Below are 13,618 nucleotides of genomic sequence, written 5' to 3'. Positions count from 1 at the left end.
ACAGGACCTACCACTATTTTAAATTGCAGAAATCTGCCCAACCCAACACAGTCTGATGCAGTGAAAGCTTTCCCCGCCTCTGCCCTCTGCAGATTGTGAAAATTAAGATATCTCACATGAAATCCAGACATCCGCACTTGGTTTTCTCCTTGATTTGGACATCCACCGATCGGCCTGCCTCAAGTTCGTTAGACTAGGGACCTCTTTACAGCTCGAGTAGCAGCGCCAGAGCAGGCATTCGTTAATTCTCTGTTTAATTCTTCCCTTCATTCAATAAACACTGAGCTCCAATTCTGTGTTAGGCTCTGCACTTAGGAACGAGGCATCCAGATATGGTCTTTACTTTGAAGTCACTGGCATAGTCTTGTGGTGTAAAAGAAAGTTAGTTTTCATGAAAGAGAACAACGAAAAGTAGCTGTGCCCGGTGTGAGGGGCGGTGGACAGTGTCAAGGTACACAAAACTACAGAGTGAGCCATCACAGACGCAGGCCTGCAGGAGGGGATGGGACTTGAGCTGCGCTTTGAAGAAAGGTTAAGACATACAAGTTTGGGGGCGGCGTGATCCCTGGTAGAGAAAAATTTATGAGCAAAGTTGGAGAGAAAGACCTAAGCATTTAAAGGGCCAAGGCAGACACTGGGGCAGATGCCGGCCCTGGTGGAAGTGAGGGAATGTAAGACAAGTTATCAGGAGACTGTGAAATTTCTGGAATGAAGTTACACCTTTTTAAAAATTGAACATGGAAACTCACAAGGCTTGGAGATGCAGAATGAATTGAAGGGAAGAGAAACCAGAGTCAAGGGGACACCAGAGATTGGCCATGGTGCAGATCCTCAAACATACAATGCAGGAGAATAATAGTTACAGGACTGGAAAGGAAGGAAGGAATGAGAGAGACACAGGCAAGGGAGATTCTGCTGAAGTTAGATATGAATGAAGAAGAAATGAGACAACAAAGGGGAAAGAGTCAGGGAGGATTCTCAAATATCATACGTTGAAGAAACAAGATGATACTGAAAAAAAATCTAAGGGAGAGATGTGTATCTCGAGAAGGCAGAGGGGGGAGAAGTGCTCAGATTTAGGTAGGCTGAATCTGAGGTGTGGTTGGAGGATATAGGAGTTTATGATAGCCAGAATACTCTTCTATCTAGAGCTCTGTAGATTGATAGGTCAAGGTTAGATCAAATTACATAAGTCATTTATTGAGTCAGAGCCTCTAAGGGTTATGTGCTCTTGAAAGAAGAGAGTAGAAAGAGAAAACAGCAGACACCTGAACCTGAGCTTTCTGAATAGCCCTGTTGCAGGTGTTTGTCATACTAGTGAGTGTCCAACACTTTTTAAACATTTTCCTTACTTTTTGTAATTTGACTTATGTAAGTCTGTCCTAGAAAAGTTGCTTTCCCACCTGGCGGCTGAGAGTGAGCATGTTACCTAGGTCTACCAATCAGATGCATCCAGGGAAGATTTCGGTTTAGAAGTGTAAACCAGGAGTAAATAATCCCACAGGGAAATCCCATACTTTTCCAATGGTGAAGGTGTCAGATTCTTGGGTAGACAGACACATACTAACACTATAGATTTCTTAAATCTATAGATTGCTGTCTTTCTTCTGTTCTGGAAAATTCTCAGCCATTATCTTTTTAAATGTTGTTTTTCTCTGTTTTTTCTTTCTCCATTCATGAAACTGGAATTAAACATATATTAGACCTTCACACCCTGTCCTCCATTTCTTTTAACCTCTCTTCTGTATTTTCTGTCTTTCTTTCTCTCCAAGTTGCATTGTGGATTACATGTTCTTACTCATAATCAACTAATTTTCTCTACAGCTGTGTTTAATCAGCTGTTAAAGCTACCCACTGAGTAAACTGTAATTATAAATTGTAATTTTCAATTCTAGAAGTTCTATTTGCTTCTTTTTCAAAACTTCTAAGCCAAATTTTGTGATTTCCCATTCCTCACAGATATCTGCCACTTTTAAAAAAATCTCTTTAAACATAGTAATTATAATTTTTAATATCTATAACTGATAAGCCTGTATTATGCTATCTGTTGCTTTAGTTGATTCGTACTCATGTCACATTGTTTCCATGTGTAACTGGTCATCTTTGAATGTGTACTGCTCAATATCTTTGCAAAATTATATGCAGTGAATTTTTGAGGTCAAGTTGAAGCTGTCTTCCTGGAAAAAAAAATATATATGGCTTTTGTTTCTCACATGTACCTGGACCATTATCAGCCCAAGAGGACCCTGAAAAAAGTTCATGGCCAGGCATTCCCTGGGCCTCCAAGATGATGTAAGCCCATGCTACAAATCAGACCTGTGATCACCAGGAAAAGACGAGGAAAAGCTGACAGCTCATCCTTTCCCTTTTCTCTTGCTAAGCTTAGCTGATTTCTGCTGAGCTCCACAACAATTAAGTGGAAGGTTAACTTCTTGTTCATCCTTATCTTGTGAGAATATCTCTTTGGGGTCCCAACTTAATATTTGGCAGAGTGCCTTACTAGAATTTCCACTTTTGGTGGGTGCTGGATCTTGACATCTGTCCCTCTTTTTTCTCACACCCAAAGATGCTGCCAAAACTATAGCCCAATTTTGCAGTAATTAGCAAATGTCTTAGGAGCTACAAAGGTTAATGCTCTCAGATTCCATCTTTCCTTTAGATCCTGACCTATTAGTGGCTTGTTATCATATCAGTACTTTGATGCTTTTATGAAGATTTGGTAAAATCTTATCCAATATTTTTATCATTTTTCCTCAAGGAGGTTGGTACAAATTAATTAGCCCACAATTACTAGAAAGGAAATTAGAGTGGTAGGAGTTATAAAATCAATCATATTCTACCACATGGGCTGAGAAGCAGAGAAAGCATTACTATAGAAAGAGCATAAGAGAGAGAATGCCAAAGAACAAAAAAGAGAGCGGTGACAGTGAGAAAGGAAGCCTGGATACCTTCTAAGTCCCTAGCTATGGCCCACTTCAGAGGCCTCACTGTATTCCCACTTGGAATCTATGAGACTTCCCTGAATTCTTAAAGAAATCCTCCCTTTTTGTTTTAGCAAAAATTATCTTCAACTTAAAAGACTCCTAACTAACACTGAAGGTGTTAGTATGTGTCTCTCTACCTCACTGCTTTTATCTTCCAATATTTGGATCAACATTTATCAAATGGCCGTTATATATTGGCAACAGGTTGCCCTGTACAGATCTTTGCTCCAGTCAACTTGGTCCACTTATAATTCCCCAGATATAACTCACACCTTTTCCAGTTGTGATCATTTGCTTATTATTTCTTCAACTAGAATGATTTCCCATTCCTCCATACTTAGCAAACACTACTTATCCTGGAAAAACCATCTCAATGTTCTAATTCACAATGCCTTTGCTTTTTACCAAATAGATTTCATCTCTTTTCCCCTCTGAAACCCATGAACCATTTTTTGTCCTTGCTATTCCTTCCTCTACACTCCCTCTCTCAAGATTTTGAATAGGACACATGTAATGGAAGTGTCCCCCAGCACCCAGAAGTAAGCATCCAGACTGACATTACCCATTCAACTACACTCAATCATGAAATTATCATGATTCTCTCTTCCTTCCCATATTTCTTCATCTTATATGAAATATTGTCAAAAGGATGCACATTTTAATTTTTTTTAATCTTCCAGAATTACTTCTGAGTTGTGGTTTTCTGTGTATTTCTATGTCCATCTTTTGGAAAATGCTACAAAAGATACAAAGAAAGAACTGAATGAGATGGAAAAGAAAAAGGGAAGGAGACTGTACTGCAGTCTCCTGTAGTAGTTAGATGGCTTTGTTTTGTTTTTAGAATTGTGTGTATTAGTACATCATCTGCAGTTTATATATTATACAGCTCCTTTAGGGGAAGGTTGTATGGATTATACTTCTGGGTCTCCAAAATACCTAGCAAAGTGACCACCAGCACATATCAGGGCATTAGTAAATACTAGAAATGGAGAGCAAACAAATACACAGATATGTGCAGAGAGTGAAGGAAATTATTACCCTCAGAAATCTAGACTATAACAGACTCTTATAGTTTCCTCTTCCTGAAATTCTTGGTAAAACAAGCACTGAAAATCTCTAAGGGACTTCTAGCTGTCACCCAATTTAAGCATAAATTCCAGGAAACTAGTCTGAATTCAGGTGCCAGTTCTCATATTTATGTGGTCACTGAATGGTGTACCTGACACCAGCACAGAGATGAATGTCTCACCTACCCAACACACACAGAGTATCCTTACAGAAAAAGGAGAAGTTACCTAAGAATAAACATATGGTTACCTACTGAGACTGAGAATCTCTAAGATAATGTTCATAAAAAAACACTGGGTAGAAACAGTTTAACATGGCATGTGCATTTAGCCCTGCTGGGGCAGATTTCCTCTGAAAAATCTCTGACCTCCTTTTTCAGGCCAATTCATGATTTCAGACCCTCAAGCAGGCACAGTTTCTAGTGAGAGAAGCCCCACTTAAGAAACTTATCTTATGCAACAGGACAACCTTTGTTTTCTAAACATCTGTTCAGTGGAAAGTGTTTTTTGTTCATGGATTGGAAGAATTAATAGCATTAAAATATCCAAACTACCCAAAGTGATCTACAGATTCAGTGCAATCTTTATCAAAATCCCAATTGTATTCTCTACAAAAATAGAAAAAAATCCTAAAATTCATATGGGACCACAAAAGTTCCTGATTAGCCAAAGCAATTTTTTTTTAAGTAAATATCAGTGTTTATTTACAGCTCTTACAAGGACTGGATTTATTCTCTTTGATCTCTTTGTCTTCTTTGAACCCTTGACTAGCCAAAGCAATCTTAAGCAAGAAGAACAAAGCTGGAGACATCATACTTTCTGATTTCAAAATGTATTACAAAGCTACAGTAATTAAAATAGTAACATACTACCATAAAATAGACATAGATCAAAGGAACATAATATAGAGCCCAGAAATAAATTTTCATATATATATTCAACTGATCTTTGACAAGGGTGCCAAGAACACACAATAGGGAAAGGATAGCCTCTTTAAGAAATGGTGTTGGGAAAATTGGATATCCACATGCAAAAGAATAAAACTGGACCATTATCTCATATCTTATACAGAAATCAACTCAAAATGAGTTAGAGACTTAAGTGTTAGACCTAAAACTATAAAACTACTAGAAGAAAACATACGGGAAAAACTTCTCAACATTGGTTTAAGCAATGATTTTCTGTATATGACACCAAAAGCACAGGCAACAAAAGCAAAAATAGACAAGTGGGATTATGTCAGACTAAAAAGTTTCTGTTCATCAAATGAAACAATCAATAGAGTGAATATTTTCTACCAAATAGGGGAAAACATTAGCAAACCATATATCTAATAAGGGATTAATACCTAAAATATATTTTTAAAAAAATCATATAACTCAATAGCAAAAAAACAAATGACCAATTAAAAAATGGGTAAAGGACCTGAGTAGACATTTCTTAAAACAAGGCATACAAATGTCCAACAGATATAGGAAAAGGTACTAACATCACTAATCATCAGGGTAATGCAAATCAAAACCACAATGAGATATCACCTCACACCTGCTATAATGGATTTTATCAAAAAGACAAAAGATAGCAACTGTTGGTGAGGATGTGGACAAAAGAAAACCATTGTGCACTTTGGTTGGAATGTTAATTGGTAGAGCTATTATGGAAAGAGTATGGAGGATACTAAAAAAAATTTTAAATATAACTACTTTATGATCCTGTAATTCCACTTCTGGGTTTATAGCCCAAGGAAATGAGATCAGTATCTCAAACAGACATCTGGACTCCTATGTTTATTGCAGAATTATTCACAGTAGCCAAGGTATGGAAACAATCTAAATGTTGATGGATGAATGGATAGAGAAAATATGGTATACATATATACAATGAAGTAATATTCAACCTTTAAAAAGAAGGAAATTCTGCCATCTGCAATACGTTTCTTGCATTGTAAGTTTTCTGCATTGTCTGGGATATGATTAAAATGTTAATTTCAGGTAGACTAATAAAAATGATGCATTTAGTAAATTTAAGGTTAAGAACTTAAAGAATGATAACTAAAAGTAAAACAAAATGGAGGAGATAAATGGAATGATAAAAGTGCTTGTTTAATACAAAGCCAGAAAAGGACGATGATGATATATTTAAGATTATTTTAAAAATCAAAATGGAGTAACTATGTTTCAGGCATCCAAAATGGAGCCAGGTACCCATTGTGGATGTGGTTTCAGAAACGTTCCCAAATCACAGAGAACTTGAATTTTCTGAACTTCAAGGACATTACCAGTCATTTTCAAAACAACATCTAGTACAATATTTGTTTTTCTCTTTCTGACTTATTTCACTCTGTATGACAGACTCTAGGTTCATCCACATCTCTACAAATGACCCAGTTTTGTTCCTTGTTATGGCTGAGTAATATTCCATTATATGTATATGTATATATTTATATATACCACATCTTCTTTATCCATTCATCTGTCGATTTAACTCATATATGTGGAATCTAGAAAAATGGTACAGATGAACCTATTTGCAGGGCAAGAATAGAGATGCAGACCTAGAGAATGGATGTGTGAACACAAGGGGGAAGGGGAGAGTGGGATGAATATTGTACAGCCGAAACTAACACAACATTGTAAAGCAATTATACTCCAATAAAAAAAAAATATATATATATATATATCTGCTAGCAGCTGCTAGCTACAACCTTGTAGTTTCAAAATGTCCCCTACCCATGTCACAACTATGTTATCATTTCAAATCCCAATCAATCCTTGCTTAATAAGCACGCTTACTTCTAATTCTTGACAAATAATTTATGTAACCCCACAGTTTTTTGCCGTTGTAAGCTTCCCTCATTTTGTAATGCAATGGAACACAATTCAAGTACTTCCTTGAATTTATGCTTCCTGGGCTGCAGTCCTAACAAACCCCAATAAAAGCATTTATTTTCTATCTCAACCAGGTCTCTCTTCCTGGATTTCTCGGTTAACAAGGAATAAAGAAACAAAGAACAGATAAGAGGGATCTTACTGTGATGACACAAATGTTTTAAACCTTGATTATTGTGATGGTGGTACAACTTGGTAAATTTACCAAAATAATCATTGAATTGTACACTTACAAAGATGAATTTAAGGTATGTAAATCATACGTCAATAGAGTTATTTTTTTTTAAGTATTGATGGGAATAATAGAAAGCAAGTAGCAATTGGTAGACTCAATCTCCTCTGTATCAGAAATTACATTTAATGTAAATGTTACAAATATTGTAGTTAAAAGCAAAAATTGTTAGATTGAGTAAAAATGAGACCTAACTCTATGCTGTTTATAGAAAACACATTTTAAATGTAAAGACAAGTGTTGACAGAAATAATCAATAAACAATGAACAATAGAAAGAGAAAAGAGTTTTATTTGTTCCAAACCAAGGACTGTACCCTAGGAGACACAGATTCAAGAAGCAATTGAACTGTGTTCCACCAACCTATAAAATGGAGGCTTACATAGGCAAAAACTGCAAAGTTATGTAAGTTGCTTGTCAAGATTTAGGTTTGGAGCTGGCAAGAAGTAAGGGTGTTTGTTAAGCAAGGATTGGCTGGGGTCCAAAATGTTTGCATAGTTACAAGAGGAGACCTAAACCACAGTCATTCCATTTTGATTTTACAATACATTATTTTCTTTAATGGTTAAAGCAGATGTACAATGCATGTTTGACAGGTCATAAGACAAGCTGTTCTAGTTAGTGTAAAGTTCAAGCCAAATTATGTATAAGCCAGAATGACTTGTGATGATGCAAATGTTTTAAACATTTATATATGGAAATTTATGAAAAGTTTGAGTTTATGAATTCAAATACATGAAAATTTCTTCCATCATACAGATAGGCTGGAAGTAAAAAAATGGAAAAGACATACCATTGAAAACTCTTTAAAGGAAAAAGGATGATGTAGTTATATCAATATCAGACAACAGATTCTTTAAGGTGAGAAGTACTGTATGAGATATTGAGGAATATTTTATTATAAAAGGGTCAATTATATACAATATTCCTTGTGGTACATCCATACAGTAGACTATTATTCAGCACTGAGACCTATAGCATGAGCTAACAAGCCATGAAAAGAAATGTAAGAACTGTTATGGACTGAATAACTATGTTTCTGCCAGATTCATATGTTGAAGCCCTAACCCCCAATGTGATGGTATTTGGAGATGGTCTTTTGGGGGTAAGTAGTGTTAGATGGGGCCATGAGGATGGGGCCCTCAAGCTGGGAGCAGTGTCCTTATAAAAAGAGATATCAGAGGGCTTGCTTTCTCTTTCTCTCTCCTTCTCTGCCATGTGAGGACAGAGTGCTTGCCTGCAAGCCAGACGATAGCTTACATCAGAATTCGACAATCCTAGCACCCTGATCCTGGACTTCCAGCCTCCAGAACTGTAAGTAAATAGATTTCTGTTGTTCAAGTCACCCAGTCTATGGTATTTTGTATGGTAGCCTGAGCTGACTAAGACAAAAAACTGAAATGCATATTACTAAATGAAAGAAGCCCTTCTGAAATGTTACATATTGTATGATTCCAAATATATGATGCTCTGACAAAGGCGAAACTATGAACAAAACAAAAAGATCACTGGTTGCCAGGGGTTGGGGTGAGGGAGGGGTGAATAGGCAGAGCACAGAGGATTTTTAGGGCAGTGAAACTATTCTATTTGATACAGTAGATACATGTCATACATTTGTTAGAATCCATAGAATTTGTAACACCAAGAGTGATCCCTATTGTAAACTGTGGTTTGGGGGTGATAATGATGTATCAGTGTGATTCATTGATTGTAACATATGTACCATTCTGTACCACTCTAGTGTGGGATGCTGAAGATGGAGGAGTCTGTGCATGTGTGAGGGCAGGAGGTAGATGGGAACTCTATGCACTTTCTACTCAATTTTGCTGTGAACTTAAAACTGCCCTGAAAAGAAATTCTATTTAAACTCTCCACAATATCCTTGAATTTTTATGTATCTAATAACATGTCTTCAAAGGTAAGAAACAAAAGTTGACATAACTGAGAGAAGAAATAGAAAAATACACAATCATCATTGGATATTTGAACACTCCTCTCTCAGTAAGTATTAAACAAGTAGACAAAATATTCAGTGAGGACTTTGAAGGTTTTATGAACACAGTAACCAATATCTGGTGCTGGGAGGTAACTAGATAGATTCCTAACAAAAAGAAAATTTGAATAACGTTTACTATGTATATGCCAACTACAAACTGGCATTTGCCATCTGCCTCTGCAAGGATTAAGTCACTAGCCACTGCAGCCCCTGACATTCAACACACCCTGAAAGGGGTTCAGGGTGGAGATCAGGAATGAGGCAATCTGTGCTCTGGGAAAAACTGGCAAAACAGCCCTTTCAGATAGTTAGATATTTTCAGGAGGAGATTTTATGAGCCCAAATTCTTGCATCTTCTTACATCTAGAAAAGCACTAAAATCATTAACAGAGACATCTGCTCCTTGTGACTAGCAGCAAGCCTTGCCAAAATGTGTGCTTGACTGCATGGACCCCCCTTCACTAAAATCATATACAATACTGAGTTCCTTCCTACCTCTTCAGAGCTGTCCCTCAGAGCTATCTGAGATGCTGTCTCCCAGGCTATAGTCCTCATTTTGCCCCCAATAAAACTAACTCACAACTCTCACATTATACATGTTTTTTCAGTCGACACATACTTCAATCACTCAGTTGATAGAATGAAGGACTGTAGGATGCATATCCTGGTAGACATCCTTAGGTCTCTAAGGTTGAAAGGAGAATGCAAGTATTTTGCACACTACTGACAAGGGTGTGAACTCTACCTTGTCTAAGTCTGTAAAATGGACATGATAAAAAATACACTTGGACATAGAAGATCAAGGGTAGATGAGATTCTATTTTCTTAGGCCGAGATCTTGCAGGTGCATTGTTCATGGACCTCAGACGTCCTAGGCTTCAAGTCTCTAAAGTTCTTTCACAGATGAGAAAGACCTCTGGTATCAAGTTTCCAGGGTGACCTCAGTTGATTAATTTGGATATGTGCAAAGTTTTCCATGTGGCCTAGGAGAGGGTAAGGGTGCAAACATTTCTCCTAGTTTCTCCTGCACGCTCATGTGTCTTTATGCCATGCCCAGTAAGACAAATACATGTGGCCAGAGACTTCAGAAGATAGCACCATTTGATTCTATTTTTGCGTAGTTCATCTGAGACCTCTAGCGTTTCTAGTCCTGGACATCCTTGGGTCCACATTCTATTCATGTCTTTTTTTTTTTTTTGCTGTACACGGGCCTCTCACTGTTGTGGCCTCTCCCGTTGCGGAGCACAGGCTCCGGACGCACAGGCTCAGCGGCCATGGCTCACGGGCCCAGGCGCTCCGCGGCACGTGGGATCTTTCCGGACCGGGGAACGAACCCGCGTCCCCTGCATCGGCAGGCAGACTCTCAACCACTGCGCCACCAGGGAAGCCCTATTCATGTCTTAAGGGTCACAAAGTGACCGGTACTGTTCACCAGTATCGGAAGGACCTTTTCCTTGTCCTTAACAGTAGTCTTTAATATTTTGCCAGGCTTTTCCCTCTCATTTATATCCAAGGCCTCTCATTTTTCCCCCACAGCCACCATATTGAGCATACATCTCTTCCCTGCACACTGCTTTCAAGAAGTCTGCACACCTTTGACTCCTTCAGCTTGCCTTCCTCATTTCTGTTACAATTCCAAAATAAAAAACTGATCTCTGCTGCAGTGGTTTTCGAAGCATGGTCCCTGGATCAGTAGCAGCAGCAGCACCTCACAACCTGTTAGAAATATAAATTCTTAGGCCCTTGGTCTTCTAAATCAGAAATTCCAAGAGTTGAGTCTAGCAATCTGTCTTTTTAATAAGCCCTCCAGGTGATTGTGATGCATGCTAACATTTGAGGGCCACTGCTCTACCACTGGTGAGTTGCCCCTCTCCAGTGATCTCTTTCCACACCAGCAGGGAGCTCCAGCCCCAATATGTCTACCTCTATTACCCTTGAAAATACATTGAGGTTCTTTTACAGAGATCCCACAGAGAATCTGAGTTAGCAGTCTTCCTGCAATCCCTGTTCCCTTCACTCTTACGTTGAAATTTATGGGATTTCAGGAAGAGATCTCTATCTCTATGCCCAAATTTCCCCCTTTTTATAAGGACACCAGTCGTATTGGATTAGAGCCCACACTAATGACCTCATTTTAATTTGATTACTTCTGTAAATACCTTATTTCCAAATAAGGTCACATATTGGGGCACTGGGAATTAGGACTTCTATATATCCTTCTGGAGGGACACAATTCCACCCAAAACAAAGACCATAGAATTTTACTGGAGGCCCTGGGAAAATCCCCTTTATGTGTCCTGGGAACCTTCAACACCACCAAGAGAAGGGATTGATTTTCCCTTCTCTTGGGGGAATTAAGAAACAATGACAATTGTCTATTCTTAAGGAAGTGAGCCAGGTCTGGGTGCTTCTTCTCTGACATAGACTGCATATTTGCAAGAGAGAGGGAAGCACAGAGCATATACAACCTCCCCGTTTAAGGCTCTTGGTGGAATTTGCCCCCCAAATAGCTTTAATTTTATCAAATGAAGGATGTGATCGGATATCACCAGGGAACCACAATTTCTACCCTTAGAAGGCAGAAAATTGGCCCAAGCATCCCCCAATCCCATTGCCCAGCCTTTTGCTCAGTCACCTGTTAGAATTCCAAAATACAAAACCGATCTCTGCTGCAATGGTTTTTATTGCCCGCCCCCCCACCCCCAAGTCTAGGCAGTAGTTGTGAAATAATTCTCAGCTACTGCCACAAAGTAGCAAAAGAGACATAGCATCGTGGCCTTCTGTAACTTCCACTTCGTTGTAATTAAAAGCAGCAAGAATTCCTTTTCACATAGGGAACATGGAAACTCAAGTTTGGTGGACCCTAGACAGATGCTCAAACATTTGGAGAACTGATGTGTGGCTCCTCTTCTCCGGGTCAAGAGGCGTGACAGTGTAATTCTCTCGCCTATTCTGGCCCCGTTCCCAGGCTCCCCTCTGGAGGCCGGCAGGCTTGGGCTTCTAGGTGGGATGAGGAGCGCGAGCGTGAGAGTTCTCAGGAATCCTGGGCACCTTGAGTACCAGTCTGGGCTCAGAATCCGGCCTCAGTCCCTATGGAAGGACATCTCAGTCCGTCTCCTTCCGCAGTCGCCAGTAGTAATAGCCTCCACAGGGCTACAACTGCGCAGGGGAAACAGGACCTCTCTGGGAGACGCAGAAATGGGAAACACAGAGATACAAAAGGGACTGGAGGCTCCCGGGAAGCAGAAACCGATCCGACCTAAAAAACAGCCTCCCTACCAGTAGGCTGAACTGGGGAGGAAGACTGCAGACTCTGCTTGGGCTGGCACTAGGGAGCGGGCATTGATCGGCGTCGGCTATTTGCGCTTTCGGCCAAGAGAAGAAAAAGGGAACTAGGAGACAAGTTTTTTTTTTTTTCCCCAGTCGTTTAACGCACGCACTGTGCATGACTCCTGGAGACTTCTCTCCCGGCTTCAGAACCGAAAAGTATCAAACTCAAAATTTAGCAAAGAATTGAAGTCGCGGCGCGCGGGGTGGTGACAGGGAAAGACAGTTTGCTCTTTCTTATTCCACCACCGCGATCCCCAAGTGATCTGGAGTCTAAATCAAGGAGTTCATTCGTCCTCTCAACAGTTTTTGAGCGCTTACTGGACGCCAGGCGGAACCTGACGTGACCCGCCTTCGCAAAGATGTTACATTCTAGATCCCAAGTGCTGTGCTTCGGAAGGGGATACTTGGTTTTGAAGGTCTTTCTCTTTTAGCTCCTGGAGTGAGAAGAGCTGTTTGGCTTGGGTGAATGCAGGTTCGAGTCCTAGTAGAGCTGAGAAGAACTTTCTTAGTGTCCCTTGGTGATACCTAGAATCATGGTTTCGGGTCAGGGAGTAGAGAACAACGCGGGAAAAAAAAAGGGCAGAAACGTATAACTAGCAAGTGTACAGAAGTAGGTGAGATACGTTTGGTAGCGTGGCCGAGCGGTCTAAGGCGCTGGATTTAGGCTCCAGTCTCTCTGGAGGCGTGGGTTCGAATCCCACCGCTGCCAAGGTTTTCTTTCTTAATCACAAGCGATCACTGCCCGGGTCCTCACTACAGGAGCGGATAAGGACTTGCCAAAGGTGTTGCATTTAAGCTGGGGCGTTCAAGTTGAGGAGAGGTGGAGAGCCTTGAAACCGGCGGGATGGGGTGGGGTTAGGCTCCCCGGAAGCAGGAACCGATCCAATCTAAACGACAGCCTCCCTCCCTGCAGGCTGAATTGGAGAGTAGACTCTGTAGACTCCCGGGTGGGGCACGGAGGGGAGCCGGGAGCGAAGTGAGACTTTATCTCATCATTTTCTCTTAAGTGTTAACACGGCAAAATTCGGGCAGATGCAAAGTGTCCCTGTGCAGTTCCCGATGCTGACTGCCTCTGGAACCCCTAGAGTTTCCTACGGGATGTTCTCTATTTTGCCACTGTT

The 13,618-nt window shown here is 40.0% G+C and overlaps 1 non-coding gene across 1 annotated transcript; it reads left to right on the top strand.

Annotated features, from left to right (window-relative positions):
* Nucleotides 1–13,124: 13,124 nt before the first annotated feature.
* TRNAL-UAG (transfer RNA leucine (anticodon UAG)) lies at nt 13,125–13,206 on the top strand. Its single transcript has one exon. It is a non-coding gene; the product is annotated as a tRNA-Leu (tRNA).
* Nucleotides 13,207–13,618: the final 412 nt, after the last annotated feature.

This window comes from Neophocaena asiaeorientalis, unplaced genomic scaffold, assembly GCF_003031525.2.
Source record: "Neophocaena asiaeorientalis asiaeorientalis breed wild unplaced genomic scaffold, Neophocaena_asiaeorientalis_V1.1 scaffold95, whole genome shotgun sequence".
In the NCBI taxonomy this organism is placed as follows: Eukaryota; Metazoa; Chordata; class Mammalia; order Artiodactyla; family Phocoenidae; genus Neophocaena; species Neophocaena asiaeorientalis.
The sequence above is the reverse complement of the archived record's forward strand: the minus strand, read 5'-3'. Positions and strand labels throughout refer to the sequence as shown.